Source organism: Urocitellus parryii, chromosome X (assembly GCF_045843805.1).
Source record: "Urocitellus parryii isolate mUroPar1 chromosome X, mUroPar1.hap1, whole genome shotgun sequence".
In the NCBI taxonomy this organism is placed as follows: domain Eukaryota; kingdom Metazoa; phylum Chordata; class Mammalia; order Rodentia; family Sciuridae; genus Urocitellus; species Urocitellus parryii.
This window is the reverse complement of record NC_135547.1, coordinates 3,456,204-3,475,803: the sequence shown is the minus strand read 5'-3', so window position 1 is coordinate 3,475,803 and position 19,600 is coordinate 3,456,204.

The following is a 19,600-nucleotide window of genomic DNA, read 5'->3' as shown; positions in this document are numbered from 1 at the left end:
ATAAGAACTAGAGATATAAAATATAGTATAGTGACTATATTTAATAATATATGCTTGCAACTTTCTGAGAGAATAGAATTAAGTGTTGTCACTACAAAAAATGATAATTATGTGACATGATGGACATATTAATTTACTTCATTGTGATAATTATTTCACAATGTAAACATATAACAAAATATCACATTTCATACCCCCAAATAAACATAAGCTCAATTTTTCAGTCATTACCATAATAAAGCTGGAAAAAATAAAGCAGCCCTTCTCCATCACATCATTGTCTTAATTATTTGTAGGGCAATTAACATCACCTGATCTTTTTTCATTATTCATTTCTGTTTATTTCTGTACTGACCTCTCCATCAGCTTGGGGCTTGGAGGGATGTTATTGGGCAAAGCAGTCCTTGGAACTGATGATGGAGGTGTAATGTGAGTGAGAATAGAACTTGGTCATTTTAAACCATTGAGATATTAAAGTATTTTGTTGTTACAACTAAACCTATTTTATCCTGGCTTATACAATTGGCAGGCAAAGTCATTAAGAACTGAATCAGATGCTTTAGAATTTGTAGGCAGAAGACTTCTGACGTTTTGGGGAAGCATTCTGTTAGGGTATCTGGAGGTCTGCTCTCACATTCACTGGGAGATTGATGGCAAATGGGGTACAGATGGTCCTCAACTTACAAAGGTTGCACTTAAGATTTTTCAACTTTATGAGAGTGCGATTAGTAGAAACCATTCTTCAAATTTTTAATTTCTATCTTTTCCCTGGCTAGTGACCTGCAGTATGATACTGTAATGATGCTCGGTGGCAGCAGTAAGCCATGTGATCACAAGGAGAAGCAACTGCTACTCTACTGTATATGGTGTTGCTAAGCCATGATGATTAAACTATGATGGCTATTCAGGTTAAGTGTATTACGTCCATTTTTAACTCACACCGTTTTTTGACAATGGGTTTATCAGGAATGTTAGCTCTGTTTTAAGTTGTGGAACATCAGTATAAAGTGTTGGCATTTTGGGTGAAAGATTGTTTGTTGATAGGACTATTCTTTGCATAATAGAACATATACCACACACACCCCTACACACAATGCGAGTTGTATTCCCTCAGGAATTGTGATAAACAAAATACTCCATCAGTTTCAAACATCTCTTAGGGGGCTGTATCACTCCCAGCTGAAACCCCTGGGGTAGACTCTTGCAGAAATTTCTATTACAGCACTAGCCCAAATCTTAAGGTAACCCTTTATGTGCAAGAGTTATGAAGACATTCATGTAAAGACAATGTCAAGCTAATAGACTGAGGGGCTGGGGTTGGGGCTGTAGCTCAGTTGTAGAGTGCCTGTCTTGTACATGTGAGGCACTGGGTTTGATCCTCACCACCACATAAAAATAAATAAATATATAATTTTTTTAAAAAAGATAATAGACTGAGTAGTAGGAACTACCTATTAATTCCATTTTATGGATGGAATTACTGAGGCTGACAGGTAAAGTGACTTGTCCAAGGCCATAGAGGTAGTAAGTCGGCTAAGTCTCCTGGCTTGATATCCACCCACCCTGAATATTCTGTCATGATAGGTGCTCAGCACCCCCAGAGCAGGCTACAACTAAAGTGAGGGCAGCTATGCTGGATGTGAATGTGGGCCCAACAGGAAAGAATAGCTGCTTGCATCCAGCCTAAAGACTCAAATCTCCTCTGCTCCATCCTCTAGCTGGGAACAAAAGCCTGACTAGCAGGGACATGTTGGGAACACATCCATATCCAGGTAAAACCAGTTTCTCTTTCTAGTCTCACTGTAAATATCAGTTCCTGGGGCTTAGCATGGGGTCTTCTTTCTCCCAGACTGGGGCAGCTGGCTGTTCTGATGTTACATACCCCATAGGATCCTGCACTTCTCTTTTCAGATACACAGTTAATTTTCAATGTTGATTACCTTCCCTTCTCCTCACCCCACCTCCTCAGATACATACAAGGAGTAGGCTTATGAGGGCCATGACCTGATCTATCCTGTTTACTTTCATATCTTCGCTTCTGACACAGTGTTCAGTGTGTAGCAAGTGTTCCTGGTAGTCATTAATGTTGTTCACCAGCTATTTCTGTCTTTTGGCATTCAGGACACATGGTAAGATATAGGCTTCCAATGATAAATATGTAGTGGAAGTAAGAAATAACTTTTTGTTTAAATAATGTGCTAAGATTTTTGTGGAACAATGTTTATTACTACAATATAACCTAAAATATCTTGACTGATATAGTGGACAACAGATATTCATCGAAAGAATGAATATTTGATTTATCATATTGATTCAATATGAGGGCCAAAACTGAAAGAATATAGAACATTTGGAAAAATAAAAGGTACAGATCCTCCTTCCTTCTAGAAAGAGAAAAAGTAAAATAGAAAATTAGACATGACAGGATTATAGAATAGACTATATTTTAGAGAAAAATTTAATGATGATTGCTAAAGCAAGTGCATTTGGGCTTAAATTTATGGGGTTAATAGAAATGGAGGATGGAGATTCAGGTGTACCTTAGTGGTAGAATATTGGCCTTGCATGCGTGAAGCTCTGGGTTCCATTCCCAGCACTGGAAGAAGAAGAAGAAGGAGAAGGAGAAGGAGAAGGAGAAGGAGAAGGAGAAGGAGAAGGAGAAGGAGAAGAAGAAGAGGGGGAGGAGGAGGAGGAGGAGGAGGAGGAGGAGGAAGGAAAGAAGGAAGAAGGAAAGAAAAGAAAAAGGAGGAGGAGAAGGAGAAGAAATGGAAAATAATCCAGAAAGTTTTGTTCATTGCTATGCCTTGGTTAAAGAGTGCTGTAGACAATTAGAGGGGAAAAAGGATGAAGTACAGAGAGAAATAATAGTGCAGAAAGTATGTTGGTGGCAATGGCTAGGACTAGGCAAATATTTTATTGCTTGTGTGACATAATATACACACACATATAAAAGTATTTTGGCTGAAAACTTTTTTCCTACTAATACCAGTAGAAGTTTCTCTGAAATTATTCAATATACAGTTCCTTATTTTCTATTTGACATAAGATTAGTAATATTTTAAGACAGGGCTAGAGTATTGGAATTAAGAAACAGACTGACTGTATGGGGTCCTGGCTAGAGAGGAGACCTAAGGGGAGGGTGAAAAGGGTAGCTGTAGGAGCTGAATGGTAGAGAACTAGTTTCTAGAATGGACAAACTACTGTAGTCTAATCCCAGAAGCATAAGCCTGGGCCCTGCTTTGCCACCAACTCAGAATATGGTTGGACCCAATCAACGACTTTCCCTGCTTTTGCATTGAAAAGGCAAAAGACCTCTAAGTATCCCCATAAATCCTACCATTCAAGTTTAAGAATTCCTGCCAGAGTCAAGGCAGTAACATCTGGCAAGATTTAGGGCAAACAAAGAGCAGACAGTAAGAAGAGAGGCAGAGAGCTCAGAGACTAAATACTCACACATACCTGAACAAGTTTAACTGAAGGTCAGGTTAGAGGTTTCATTTCAACATCTACTTTAATGGTAAAAACAATAGGTGACATTTATTGTACACAAAGAGTTAGGCTGTATTACTAAGTGTTCTAATCAATTATCTCATTTAATCCTTATAAACCCTCTAGGAAGTTGCTGTTATGGTCCCCATTTTATTGGCAAGGAAATTAATGCTCAGAGGGATTAAGTAACTTGCACAAATTCATACAACTAAGAAACAGTAAGGCTGGTATATTGACCCCTGGAGATCTTGCTCCAGAAACCACATATGTTATTCGTCTACCTGTGGCTAGAACTACGATGAAAACATTTCGAGGAAGCATAAGCATAGGAAAGGCTTGTGAGGTGGTTAAAAATAGAAGTTTTCATGTGTTCATTATTTCAGAATCCAATATTCCAAGTCCTGCTCCTTGATCCCCACTCATGACTTCAGGATTTCTTCCCACAATTTTATAACTTTGCTTTTGGGATTAATTCCCAGAAGGCTCTGGGATCCTAGTCCTCATAAGCTTCTGGTAAGCTTCAGTCAATCTCAGATGAAGGCTGTGAAGGATGAAGCAAAAAAGAGGACTCATGCATTTGGGGTGTATTTTGATTTTTTTTTTGGAGGGGTGGACATGTAAATTCACTCTCCACACACACACTTAGTGTCAAGGCCAGGTTGTGGCCCATACCTTTTGGTTCTGGAGATGGGATTGGAGAGGGAAGGCTACATAAAGGAGATTGAAGCTTTCTTCCTTAACCCATTCCTAGCTAGATTTATGATTCAATGAATAAGATTTGTGAGAAAGGAAGGACTTTCTGAAGATACTTCAAACTCTTAACTCAATCTGTTTTTGTATGGAACCAACAAGGAAACATTTATGCACTCAATACCTTTAATTTGCTTGTCTCCTGCTATTCTGCAAAGAGCAAGCTGATGTCAAATGTTAATAGCCAATTACAGTGTGGCAAAATCCAAGACCAGAAAAAGGCTCTGCGTCATTTAGGGAAAGACGCAGGGCCGCTGCTAGCTCTTGGCACAAGAATAGAATGTGCCAGCCAGCAGGATCAAGATAAAAAGGGACCTGAATTTTCAAACCCATGATGAGTGAAGCTTTTCATTTAATAGAAATAAGCAGCGACCATTAGCTGTATGTGTCATTCTTCGCATCATTGTGTTTCCAAGGCAACTGGATTACCAGAGCGATTTGGGGAGTGTGTATTGCTCATAAACTGTGTTATCAGGAGCGGCTCCTACCCTACAATGGCCTTTGAAACTATAGAAAATATGTATTGTGCTTGTATTTTCTCAAATGCCTTCAATCCACGTTTGTATTCTCCATTGCTTTGACTGAAATGGTTGGTCGAGAATAAATCATGCTGGGCCAAATGGTCCTCTTACTTATAACTACAACTTTCATTGACACAGAGGTTACTATTTTGGTTTAGATTTCCACCCCTGGGGCTGAAGAAAAAAAGTAACTACTAGGTAAAGAGAGACCAGATAATCCTAGATGGGTCAGAACACCGTCATTCATTATCTGACCACTCTTCCTTCCCTTCTTTCTACATCCAACTTCAAAACAAGAAGAGTTGCTACTGCTGGAGGCTTGGCTACTGGTGAGAGTAGATATTGAGAAATTCTGCCTGTCTCATCCTTTGGCATGTATCTTCCAAAACTAATATCGCCTCCTGAGCAACAGAGGAAGTCGGGAGAGGCAATATAGCATTTTGTACATAATGGTGCAAGCATGCAAAGCCCCAGGTTGCAGAAAATGAATCGGAAGAACTCTACAATGGCAGAAGAATAAAATTGAAGCAGAGACAGGTATAAGATGAAGCTGGAAGGATAGTCATTAGAAGGCTTTAGGGTGGTAGAGAAATGATCTGATTTATTGTCTAAAAAGATCACTTTGTTAAATAGAGTGGATTGTAGATTTAGAAGGGTAGACACAGAGAGTTCAGTTAGAAGGCATTCACAGAATGGCAACTGGATTACCAGAACAAGAGATGTGGTGTAGGCAAGAGATGGTGGTGGACTGGAATAGGGTGGGGTCAGCATGGTGAGAATTAAGTGGATCAGAAGATGTTTAAGGGGTACAATCAAGGGGGCTTGAAAATTCAAAGATGTAGCAAGGGAGAAAGAGGAGTCTGGAATAACTTCTAGGTTTCTGGCTTGGATAAGTGACTGAAAGATGGTGCAACTTATTGAGATTGGTGAAACTTAGGAAGGTGGTTGCCAAGTTCTTTGGTGTATCCAGAAATTATTTACAGGTAACTGAGTTGAGTTACCTGTAACTGAGTTTCATACTTGTCATATCATTAACAACAGGTATGCGTTCAATGTCCACACAAAATGACTTTCTAAAATTACTTTGAAACGTTTCAACTGAGTCTCTTACTCAAAACATCAAACCTATTTTTTCAAGCAGAACCCATTTTATTTAAAAATTATTCCTAAGTCCTGTTCTGTAATTGCTTCTAACCCAAAGGTATTAACTCCTTCATTACAACATCAACAGGATCCAAGATTGCTCATTCTGAGAATAAACTTTTATTTACCAACTCATTCCTCCCTTCATTCATTCAATGTTGAAGATTCAACAATGTTTTGTGTTGGAATCTCTACTGGGCATTGGGGATTTATGTGGACCATTATAATCATCCATGCATTCTTTCTTTCGTTCTCTTTATTCCTCCATTTCATCACATTATATTGCTCAGAATATCCAAGTTCTCAGGCAGTACCAGGTAATGAATGTAGTGAGAGAAAATTGGATAGTGAGGCAGGTGGATGGAAGAAAAGATTTTAAATAAGATGAGCTGTTTAACAAAAACACATGACCCAAGAAGTTCATTCAACTCTAGTGTTTGGACCACTGTGATAGTCACCCCATGTCAATTGCTGGTCTTTCCAATTGTTCCCAAAGCAACCAAAGGGACTTTTTTTTTTTTTTTTTTAGAGAGAGAGAGAGAGAGAGAGAGAGAGGAGAGAGAGAGAAAATTTTTAATATTTATTTTTTAGTTCTCGGCGGACACAACATTTTTGTTTGTATGTGGTGCTGAGGATCGAACCCGGGCCGCACGCATGCCAGGCGAGCACGCTACCGCTTGAGCCACATCCCCAGCCCCCAAAGGGACCTTTTAAACAGATAAAACCAATTATCTTTCTCCAATGCTTAAAAGAGTCCAGTGGTTTCCCATCACATTTCAAATAAAATCTACATACATTTCCCTCATCCCATGGGTGCCTTCCTGCCTCTATAGTCCTACCTGTTACCAAGATTCCCCTGGGTCACTCTGGTGCCCTGAAGCCTTCTTTCTGTTCTGGGAAGCCAAGATTTCTCCCCAGTGTTTGCTCATCCTAGTCTCTAAGACTGGAATCTGTTCCCTGTGATCTTTTCAGAGCTAGCTCTTTCTCATCATTTAGTTGTCATCTCAGATACCACCTTACTAAGGAGATATTATTCAATCATATTTATTTATTTGCTTATTAAGTTTTCTGTAATAGAAAGTTCAACATATGGTCAATTATCTTCAGGACTGTAGCCCAAGTTCCTTCCCAGGACCTGTAGGTAATCAACACATATTTGTTAAACAATGAAGAAGCAAATGAGAGGACCTTCATATTTATTTTTCATATAACTTACTCTCATATATCTTCTGGGAGATAGTTGCTAGTACCTCTACCTCATTGATTTAAGATCTAAAGAAGTGAAACCACTTGTTCAGGCTTGGAACCCAGGTGTCAAATAGCTGTTCCACTCTGTAGTCTGAGGGGAGGCAAGAGGTCTGCCTCCCCAGTCCCTCAGGCCTCACAAGAAAAATTTAGTCATACTCCACCAGCCTCACTTCTTTGCCCCATCTCTTGCCAGTTCTGCCATGCCCTAAGAAGCACAGAAGTTAGTAGCCAAATCACATAGACTAGTATGCATATAGCCCCAATCCAGCCATGAATCCAGGGAGTACTACCCAGTATCCTCACAGTAATTTAGGGTGAGAGGTTAAAATCTGCAACTCATTGCATACCTGCTCACTTCTATTCAGGTAGGATGGCTTCATTATGCCCAGAGAAATTGGTCGATAATGGAAGACTTAATCAAGTCAGTTACTTAGCTCCTTGCAGCTGGGAAATGAAGGTGTGTGACCAAATGCAACCAAATTCAATAAAATTAGTTTGTGAGTAAGAGCAGAATCTTTCATCCTGGTGGATAATTTTATAGTGGGGGCTAAACTAAATGCTAATAACCAAATGCTCAGAGCTGATGACTGGGGCCATTTGCGGTCAGTTCATCATCATATGCATACCTCTCATATTCATGCTGAGGGTGGTGGAATTCACCAGAACAGGACTTAATATTAGCCTTAGCTAAGAAAGGATTATGCCACTTCTCCATAAGCAATTTAAAACAATGGCTTACCTATGGTAAACAGCACAAATTGATTGTAAGATTGTTCTACACAATTCTGGTTTTGCCCATGGGGAGCTACCCAGGTGATTTTTGAGAGAGAGAGAGAGAGAGAGAGAGAGAGAGAGAGAGAGAGAGAGAGAGAGAGAAATTTAATATTTTTTTTTTTTTTTTTTTTTTTAGTTTTCGGCGGACACAACATCTTTGTTTGTATGTGGTGCTGAGGATTGAACCCAGGCCACATGCATACCAGGTGAGCGCGCTACCGCTTGAGCCACATCCCCAACCCCCAGGTGATTTTTTTAAAATATTTACTTAAATGCATTTTAATGTCTTTTTTCAGTTTCTTTCCTTCCTTCTTCCCTTGCTTCCTCCTTCAGTCTGTGTCTGTCTCTCTCTCTTTTTCTGTCTTTTCTTCTTGCTCTTCTTATCCTGTAAACTAGAGAAGCATAGCATGTATTCATTGTACAGATGGAACCTGGCTTTGCTCTGGATTGTGATGCTGGGGAACATAGGCTGTGTAAATTAGTTAAAGGCCCTGGCACGTACAGTCTTTAAAGAAAAGCAGTCAATTTCTTTCCATTACATATTGCACATGGATTTTCACAGTAAATTACACCCAAAGTAATATCCTGGAGCTTTGATGTTGACTTTGTTACACAAATAAGTCCTGCTTGTAATTAAAACATTTAATTGGTAAAAGTGATAACTGTAAAAATGCTTTGTCCCTCTGTAGTCTCTTCCTCAATTGTTACCCCTTTTCTCCCAGGTTAGTCTTTGCCCAACCAGGAAGAATGAGAATCCGAAGCAGTTTGGAATCAATGGGAAGCTACTGTTATTTTGAGATAACTTCCCACCCAACATACCTGCCCTATCTTTTGTTTGGCTTATAAGTGTAAACATGCAGAGAAGGTTGCTGATCAATTTCTTAGCAGGGTAAACAAGGCTTTGTGACCTTGGCTCTCATTGACAACTTAGACTATTTTCATCACTATTTACCCAGGACTCCTGCATCTCTTCATTTGCTGCCCTCCAACTCAGATTTAAGTATCTATCCCAATGTCACTTCCATTATTAATCCTTCTAGAAAACTCTGGTAGATTTAGTCCTTTCTGTGTGTTCCCTTAATCCTTTGCTCATCTCTCTATTATACCCAAGTATAATATCATTGCCTGTTCCCTTATGAAGAGGAATCAGGTCTTGTTCTTTGATGTACCCATTTTTTCCTTGTTCTCCACCCCTACTCTAGTTCTAGCACAGTGACTGTGGGAGATACTGAGAAGGGAGGAGGTGAGTGAAGGAATGCTCTTTTGGGGAAAGCCCTGGTTGGAAATTTTCTTGCTGACAGTGTGACTAAAAGACCAGCAGCATCAGGACACTTGGGAATATCTTAGACCCCATTCCAGACTTAGGCAGTCAGAAGTGTCATTGAACAATATGCCCAGGTGTTTTTTTTTTTTTTTTTTTTTGGTGGTGGTTAAAATTTGTGAAGTGTTGCAAGAGTTGGTAGAAGGAGAGAATAAAAATCAAAATAGTGCAGAAAGTATTTTCTGTCACAGGGACAAGATAAAAGTAGAACAAGTTCAAATGCTCACAAACAAATGGGATGCTGGAACTGTTCAGAGTGGATTAGGAGAACAGCTTGCTGACTGATTCCTGAGGGTCTCCAGATTCTTCCAGATTATGTTTGCCCCATGAGAACCAAGCAGAGGGTGCCATGGCTATGAGGTTTCATAGCCAGTGTGCAGGCAGGTGGCATCACAATTGACTCCTTGGCTGAAGCTGACCAGCCAGTGACCCAGGCCAGCTTGCAACATAACCAAGTCCTCATGATGCATTGCCTCACATTGAATTTCTTTGTTCCAGCCTTGCTGCAAGCCATTAAGAATACAAATTCATTTCCTCTAAACTCTCAAGTTTTTGTTAATGTGTTCAATTTCCTTTGAGCAAAGAGATAGTCTGACCTTATTTGAACATTACACAATGTACACATGGGTCAAAACATCACATAGCATATAATTTTATACTGTACATATGTCAATTAAAAATAAATAATTAAAAATAAGAAATTGCATCTCAACAGCCCGACTATGCCCCTTTATCAATTTATGATAGTCTTCTCAACGATTGGCCTTAATGACAAGTCTCTCCTTCTGTTCACTTTTGCACACTCACACTCCTCTGTACTTAACCTTTCTCCATCTATTTCCTCATTCTTCTTTCTGCCCTTCTCCTGTTTATTTTCCTTTCCTCTGTCTTCTTCTCCAATGCTGAAAACATTAATTGCTGAAATCCAAAGAATGATTCTTTAAATTCTGTTTTTAAACTTATAAGTCTATGACCTATTACTTTTCCTTTTATCTAGCTTTATTGAGGTGTAATTGCTATAGAAAAACAAAATATGTACATAAATGATGTATACAATTTTGTGCATTTGGACATGTGTTTACATTTTTGTTACCATCTGCCTACCACTTCACAGAAACCACCTTTACCAATGACTTTCCAATTGTTAGGTCCATTGTCAAGCCTTAGTCCTCTTCTTGCTGGATCCCTTTATAACATTGATTAACACTGGCCACTACTTCCTGGAAATGCTATACTCATTAGAACACTATTCTTTTTTTCTGTTAAATATTAGGTTCCTAGGGTCTTTTCTCAATTTTATAACTTTTTCCCTGGGCATTCTTCACTACCATGGTTTCAACTACCACCTCTAAATTCAAGAACTCCCTCTCTGCCCACCACCTCATGTCTGTAGTTCATAGCTTTCCTCAGCTCCTAATACATATAATAGTCAATTCATCTGAAATCTGTAACTGGACACTTTCACAGGCATCTCAAATGCAACAAGTCCAAAGTAAATTTCTGATCTCCCTCTTGTCCCAATGCATAGAAATCATCTCCTTCCTTGTGTTTACTGTTTCAGTGAATGACTATGTCATCCTTACGATGACAGGTGGTATCCAAACAGTCACCATATCCTGCCAATTTCCCTTTGATTAACATGTCTCAAGTAAGAAGTGGCATCACATCTCCAAAAAGAGATGAGAGAAATCATGCTCCCCATGAACTGTGTATGCCTTTTGCCTTCCCATCATTCAAGTCTGAGTTCAACTATTGATGCCTAAGAAAGGACTTCCCTGTCCATCTTATATAAATTAGCTAGTCTCTCTCCACTACTACCCCACACTGTATCCCCTTACTCTATTTTATTTTCCACAAGCCATCATAATTATCTAAAATGATGTTTATTTGTTGACGTGTTTATCTTCTGTCTCTGCAGACTGCATTTTCAATTTCATGGTGACAGAAGCTAAGTCTCCTCTATTCACCACTGTTTCACCAGAGCCCATTAACTTATTCATAAGTGGCTTCTGGATGAATGAGTAAATACCCCAAATGACATAGACCTGGCATATCTATCAAGGGAGAGGCAAAGGCAAAAGGATTCCATGTTTTCACAAATTTAGTAAGTATGGCAATGCAGGAGTCTCAGAGAACAATGGAAAAAATACCAAACAGGAAACCTATAATTCTAGACTCCTCATTCCCCCACCATCAAACACACTTATCATGAATCCAGGGAGATCTTGTCCAATACAGACAGAAGCATCCCTTACAAAGCATTTGCTGCTACAATATTGAGGAGGATATTACTCACTATGGCCCATCTTGTCCTCTTTATGAGGACACTCAGCAGCAATTCCTTTCTCATATTATTGAAAATAGTTTGCTTCTGTGAGCCACTGGTTGGTTTTTATCTTTGGAATCCTGGGGTTCATATAATGCAATTTTTCTCCTACAACTGGATGCTAAAAAATCCCAAGCTAAATTGCAAGTTCAAGATCCCACAGCATGAATTGCATGTACAAACCTATCCCAAGCTCCATCTCTTTATGCTATTTTTAAATTTTCTCTTAGTACTGACATCTCAATCTTTAAAAAATTGCAGTTGTTTTAAATTTTTCCTAATTCCATTTTGAGCAATGAGAAATATGAAAATATAATAAAATAATCTCCAACACTTATTACACGGTACACTATGCCCAGCTGTGGTTGGGATAGAAATCTCTTGAAAATGTAGCAAATAGATGAATTAGGAGCTTCCAATTAGTTTGTCTGTATCTATCATTGTAGTTTGAAACTTTTATTACTCACCAAGACTGTTTTTGAGAGCTCGTTCCCTTTATTTTCTGTGAAGAGAAATACAACTGTGCCAGCAGCTGAGGGGCATTTTTAGCTTGCTGCCCTGGTCCCCACCTGGCAACCTAACATTGCAACAGTCCCATCTCCCACCCATCCCATCACCAGACAGCAAACCTAGGTTAGGCTTCCATTCTGTAGGCAATGGGGAGATACTGAAGGGTTTTAGAACAATTAGGATAAGACATGTTACTCTGCAATGTTAGGAGCAAATAGGGAGGAATAGAATGAGAATCAGGATGATTTACTGAAAAGTTATTTCAATAAGCCAGGCTAGAATTAACAAGGGCTATATCAGTCAGGGTTCAACCAGGAAAACAGAAGCCACTCTAATTTTTGATAAGAGGATAAATGTACTGCAGGGAACTAGTTACATAGGAGATAGAATTATTGAGGAAAAAAAATTCCATAAAATGACTCAACCCAGCAGGAAACAAAGAATGGAGAACAAAGAATGGAGCCAGATTTTCCAGAGTCCTTATGTAAGGTAACATGGTGGAAGTGGAATCATGTAGGTTCTGTTGGTGGGAGATGAAGTTAGAGAGTTCAAGGCAGAGAAAAGAACAAAATACATATTTTGTTTTCCCCTTCCTCTCACATTACAAACTCCATCCAGGAAGTACAAGAACTTAGGCAATGTAGAGGAAGGTAAAGGGCCTCTAGCAAGGTGGTCATAGTGGAGAGGACAGAGTCAACGGTTATTTCAAAGTAAAATTGACAGGAGTCATGAGTCTTTTTTCTAATTATGAGAACTATTTTATTACTCATGGTGTGGTCTTATAGAAGTGTAGAAGATGAGGCTATTTGGGCCTTGTTGAAGTGGAGATTCCTATCAAGGTGGAGGAACCTGAGAGACAACCTCAGCTTTGAAGTTCAGAGGTCAAAATACAGAAGTGGAATGGATGATATGAGCCAGGGAGCATATGATGACAGAGATGAGAGGTGGGGAGGGTCTGAGGCACAGTCCAGAGGAGCACTCACATTTAATGGTTGGTCAGAGACAATGGAGAGGAATCAGGCAGTGATAGAAAAATAGTCACTAGAAAGGGGTGTGTGAGAACAAAAGGAGAAGGTGTTACATGGAATAGGACTGTAGGTCTTCTATGCAGTGACTTTGGACAAACCTAGCCCTCTATTCTCCAGCATTCTTTTTCTTCCTACCACTGGCTTCTGCTTGTCTGAACACTGGCACTGTGGAGCATCAAAAAGCCTTCAGTTTGAGATTCTATAAGCTCTGATGCCTCCATTGGCAGTGCAGAACAACAGAAACTGAGCACCTCCCCCTCCTCTTTGCCAACTAGTGTGCTGGAATGTTGGTGCCACCAACATAGCACAGAAGTAGTCACAGCCTTCTGAGATCCTATCTGTTGAACCAAGTAAAGTATCTGCATGTAGATTAGTTACTCTTACACAGATGCATGTCCTGAGGGACCTGAGTATAAAAATACAGATGTATGAGGCCTTAGAGAGAGCTGTGTGGCAGGTTTCACCTAGGAAGTGAAACTCAGCTAATTATTTTTTTTTTTTAAAACGAATCTTTGAGAGGAGAATAGATGTGCAACCAGAGCCCCAGGAGCATGGAGGACAGGAAGAAGTAGGGCTAGAACTAGAGCTGGAGAAATGGATTCAAGCCAGGGCCAGTGGGAGGCCAGGAGGCAGAAGGGGGAAGCTAGGGCTGAGAATGAGATTCTGAAGGAAGGCAAGAGGTAATCTGGCCTCATTTCCATGCATTATGATTCTGACACCACACCACTGGCCTGATTTGTGATTCCTCTAGAGCTGTTAACCAATCCTAAGTCCTTACCACCCTATCTGGAGCAGGCCCTTAAATACTGCCAACATATTTCCTTCCTTGTACAATCTACTTTATAACACTTTCCAGGCCTGACAAAATATAAGCTGGTCATTTATTTATGTATTCTGAATTTCTTCTCTTGACACATGTAAGCTCCTTGAGCTACATTGTGTTTATCTATATTTCTAGTGCCCAGGACAATCTGGTACAAAATTTGTGCTCAGTAAACATTACTTGGCAGACCTGAATTTGCATTGTGATCTATACTGCAAAGCTGCACAAACCAAGGTGCAGAAAAATGAAGTGGCTGTACCAAGGTTGCATAGCCAGGAGGCAGCCATGCTGGAGAATCAGGAGTTCTGATTCTCATCTTGACTTATGGACTATTGCACAATTGCCTCCTCACTCCCAGGCCACCTAGAGGATAGGCCAGAGGAGAAAGAGGCTCCTGTGCAGTGGTAGGAGACAGGACTCTGAAATCCAAGATCTAAGTTCCAATCCTGCCTTTACTCCATAGTGGCTGTGTGACTTCCAACAAGTTCTTTCATTTTCTGACTCTATTTCTGAGTGTTGCAAGCTGGACCTCTCAAGGCTATTGGGAAAACACACTGAGTCCACAGAAGCATCCTGAGAGAAGCAGAGCCTTTCCAGCCTGTAGCCTTTGGTGCAGAGGGATTTTTGCAAGATCAAGACTGGTCCTGGATCTCCTAGAACATTCTCCTCTCAGTATTTTATAGGTCTGTGAGTACTCAAGAGCCTGTCTGGCTGCTGAACTGTGGCAAAAAAAAAAAAAAAACAGTGTTTTTTAAAAGGGTGTAGGGAAATCCTCAGCTTCTCAGGAGAAGGGCTTTGGTTGGCCTAGCTGGGTCACTAGTCTATCTGTGGAAAAGGCCCCATAGAGGAGCAGCAAGAGCACAGGCATTGGCAATTACATTGTGTCCTTTTGGGGAGACACTGTCACCACACATACTACACTTCTCCCATCTCATCCCCCTTTACACATGGGGAAAATCTCCTCGTCTTTGCCCTCCTTCCTGGTAAACCCGTGTGGAGGAAATGAGTCTTCAGTGCTCAGTGCCCATCTGTCCTCATCCTCCATGTCTGGTTCTGTGGCCCTGTTGGAAGACCCACAGCCCCAAAGGACCCACCTCCCTCTTCCCACACACCAGCCTCCCCTTGCTCCTCTGTCCCCCACCATCACAGGACACACACACACACACACACACACACACACACACACACACCAGAGAGGCTGATTTTATTTTCGCAATCTCCGTACTCTTGATGTGCACTCTCTTCTGTGCAGTGACCACCTCTCTGTGGCCAGATCTGTGGAGCCTTCGGGGAAGGTTCTGAGGTCTCAGGCCTCACTGGTGTTACAGGTCCTCACTGCAGCAACCGGCAGCTACTTTCCAGGCTCTGGTTGTCCCCCTCCGGCTCCTGCCGAAGGTGCACTTTCTTCCTCAGCGGGAGACGGTGGCTGCTTCGGGTTGCTCCTCTTATTGCTATCAGCTGAGGTGGTTGGAGCTCTGGCAGCTTCTTTGTTCCTACAACGCCCTCGAAGGGGCCTTCTAGACTTTCTTGTCATCTTTCGGCCCTGGAAGGACAACAAGGAGATCACAGAGGGGCACTGGTTTGGGGCAGACGTGGAGGATGGGTGGCAACAGGGGCTTTGTGCAGGGAGAGGTAGGGAGGGCAGTCCAGGGGCAGAAGAGCAGGACTTGGGTGGCTCAGCTCACCTTGCTTTTCTTGTACTTGGTTCGATGATGTATGCACGTCTTCTTTTGGCCCGCTTTGCTGCCAGAGTTGGAATTTGCACAGTGTGAAATGGATGCCATGGGTCTCCTGCCCATGTTTCTGGACCAGCACCTCCAGGTAGTCTGCCCAGGCCGCTGACCTCCCTCTATTTATGGTCCCCAGGACAACAGGTGGCCACACCCTTGGGCTTTGTTGGGTCAGCAAGTCACACCCCAGGCCACACCCCTAAGCCTGCCGAGGAGGGGGAAGGGCTGAGACATCCCACAGCATCCCCATCTGTCAGGTCCCTAGGGAAGGGGCCTGTGACCTGGAGGCCAGGAGAGTCAGTCTGGCTGGAGAAAGGAAGGATATGCCCAGCCCCCTGGAGAGGTTTCCCAAACGGATGCAGGATGCCTTCTCGTGTCCCCACGCTCAATTGTAGTGCATCACAAGGCCCAGAGAGGGTGTTTCCTTCACACCTCTCCACAGACACCCCCTGCAATGGTCCAATCTCTGTTGTTGGCCACCAGCGCCTAGTTCAGATTTATCGCACCTGAAAGCACTCTGTGTTTAAGACTATATGGAGATATGGATCTTTACACTTCCCTCTTAAACATTTCTCTACAACCTTGAAGACCACTTAGTTCTTGCAGGGTACTTTTCCGTCCCACTTCTTTTTCCTAAGTCCACTGTGGTTTCCTAGGTTTTTAATTTTCATTCAGAAATCACTACCTTCAGTCTGTGAGACTTTAATGAACCACCATACTTGCTTCACTGGGTATCCCAATCTTGTTTATAATCTAAGGGGCCTTGATTACCTTAGTAAGTGTAATAAGCCAATGTAGGATTTAACAGTAAAGGAGAGACAAGGCCAATATTCATATGCCAGAAGTTATGCAGGATGTTTGCATGTACGAAGCCACAACCTAAGACTGATGAATTCACAAAGCAGGGCAGGGTTTGCTGGGATTGCTCAGCATTGTACTTGAGGTTTTTTAAAAGGCCTCTAGTTTGGAAAAGGAAAAGAAAAGTCTACAGAGATAATTCTATTAATTAATAAAACACTTAGAACTAATTATTGAGAGTAGCAACGCCATTGCATACAAGATCATTATATTTGGATACTAGCAATGAGCAACTGGAAATTAAAACAGTATAATTTAAAACAGTAGTAGAAAATATTAATTGAAAGGGATAAACTGACAAAATATGTAGGAGATGAGTACATTGAGAACTATAAAACATTCCAAGGATAAATTAACAAAGATATAAATAAATGGAAATATAAATCTGTTTATTACTCACAATATTGAATATTGTTGCAATGTCAATTCTTCTCAAATGCATTGATCAATTCAATGTAATACAATTCAGAATTCCATAAATATTTCTATAGAAATCAGGAGGCTGATTCTAACATTCATAAAAATATGCAAGCAATCCATAAAAATAGAACAAAATACCCTACATCATTTCAACCATTATAAACTATTGATAATCAAAATAGTAATTGGAGAAATACTTCAGTAGAACAAAATAAATTTATTCCAGGAGTAGATTCACATTTATATGCATATATAGACAACTAATTATTGGTAAAGATATAAATGAAGATTGGAAAGAAAGAATTGTCTGAAACAACTAGATCTGGAAAAATGAGCTATCCTTATGCAAAAAGTAAACTTTGATCCATACTGTGTCTATATTCATTTACATCTGTATCTGTCAGTACAGCTACAGATATCTTCTTCTTTCTCGCCACAGAAATAGAGAAACAGAAAAGGAGACATAAAATAAATCAGCTCATGTCTAACACATCTGAACTCTGAATAGGCCAGCAGGTCAGAAACTCACATAGGCATTCTTTTTTTTTTTAAGAGAGAGAGAGAGAGAGAGAGAGAGAGAGAGAGAGAGAGAGAGAGAGAGAATTTTTAATATTTACTTTTTTAGTTTTCAGTGGACACAACATCTTGATTTTATTTTTATGTGGTGCTGAGGATCGAACCCAGCACCCCGCGCATGCCAGGTGAGTGCGCTTCCGCTTGAGCCACATCCCCAGCCCCCATTCTTTTTATTTTAATATTTTATTTCATTTCCATGTATAAATTGTAAATAATAATGGGGTTTAGTATAATATTTCAACACTTGGATATACAGCATGCACTAATTAAATCTAGCCTCTACCTTTCCCAATCTCTAGTAATCACTAGTTTACATTCAGTTTGACTGTTTTGGCTTCTACATGTGAGGGCCAATGTGGTACTTGCATTTCCGTGTGTGATTTATTTCCCTTAACATGATGCTCTCCAGTACATACCTTTTTCTGAAAATTATAGAATTTCATTTTTCTCTATGGATAAATAATATTCCATATGAAACACACTTAGGCACTTAGGTGGATTCCATTTCTTAGCTGCTGTGAACAGTGCTGCAATAAAAAAAGGCATGCAGTCATCTCTTCAGTATGCTGATTTTATTTCTTTTGGATATATACCCAGAAGTGGGATAGCAGAATCACATAGTGGGTTTATTTTCAATTTTTTTAAACCTCCGTGCTGTTCTCCATAATGGTTGTACTAATATACATTCCCACCAACAATGTATGAGAGTTATTTTTTTTCTCTGCATCCTCACCAGCATTGGTTATTTATTTGTTTGATAATAGCCATTTAACTGGGGTGAGATTTTATCTCATTGTAGTTTTGATTTGCATTTTCATAATGGTTGATGATATTGACCAACTTTTTCATATATGTTTCTTGGCCACTTTTATTCATTCTTTTGAGAAGTGTCTACTCACACAGCATTTCTATGTTACATAATTGTGGCAAAATTCTCTCCTCTCTAGGAAATGTCAGTTTTTGCTCTTAAGGCCTTCAACCAAATAGGTGAAGCCCACTCACATTATGGACTGTAATCTCATCTGATTGCAAATGTTAATCACATCTACAAAATACTTGTTCAGCAATATTTACACTAGGGTTTTACCACATGGTCAGGAACTCAAACATCATTACTCATTGGAGAAATGCAAATCAAAATCACAATGAGATACCACTATCTGCCCATGAGAATGGCTAAAATTGAGGAGATTGGCCATACCAAGTAACACCTAGTGATAATGTTTACTGACACAACTATTTTTGAAAATAATTTGGCAATACAAAAATATTAAACATGCACCTAACAAATAATGTAGTCATACTTCTCCAAATCTTTTTATATAAAAGCTCTTAAAATATAAACTCATCTATGGTGACAGAAAAAGATCAGTGATTTTTGCAGATGAGTGTGCAGGGAAGGCTAGTAGGCAGAAATTACAATGGGCTAGAAGGAAACTTTAAATGTGAAGAATATATTCACTATTTTGACTATAACTTACAAGTTTTTATTTGAATGATCTAAATATACAAATGATAGAGATCATATCATTGTGTTTTCAGCAGAGGAGGCATATAACTAACTCCCAAGTAACAATGAGCACCTCTAGCACCCAGATGGAGATTTCTAGAACCATTTATAGAAGGAAGCAGACCTCTTGAAGAAATGGCTGATGCAGGGCATACAACATAAGCCAGGGCAGGGCATACAACATAAGCCTGAAGTACCATGTAGCCCTAGAAATTATGGGATGAAGAATATGTTAAAAGACACCAGTGTTCATTCATCAAACTCCAGAGTCTTGGAAAACTGGAATGAACACAACATTTTTTTTTCTTTTTCAACAACAACAATATAAAAAAATGAATTGAAAGGAAAAAGAAAACTTGAGAGGTAATACACAAATTTTAAAAAGCTTAAGAGGCATAACAAAGAATTACTCTATATAGACCATATTTAGATACTCATTCAAGGACAAAACTTTCTTCTTAAAAGTGTATCAAAAAATGTGTAAAACAATTGTACACTGATGATTATTTATTTAATTTTAAAAAACAAGTATTTTGTTTTACGTCTTTTTAATTAAAAAGTTCTTATCTGCAG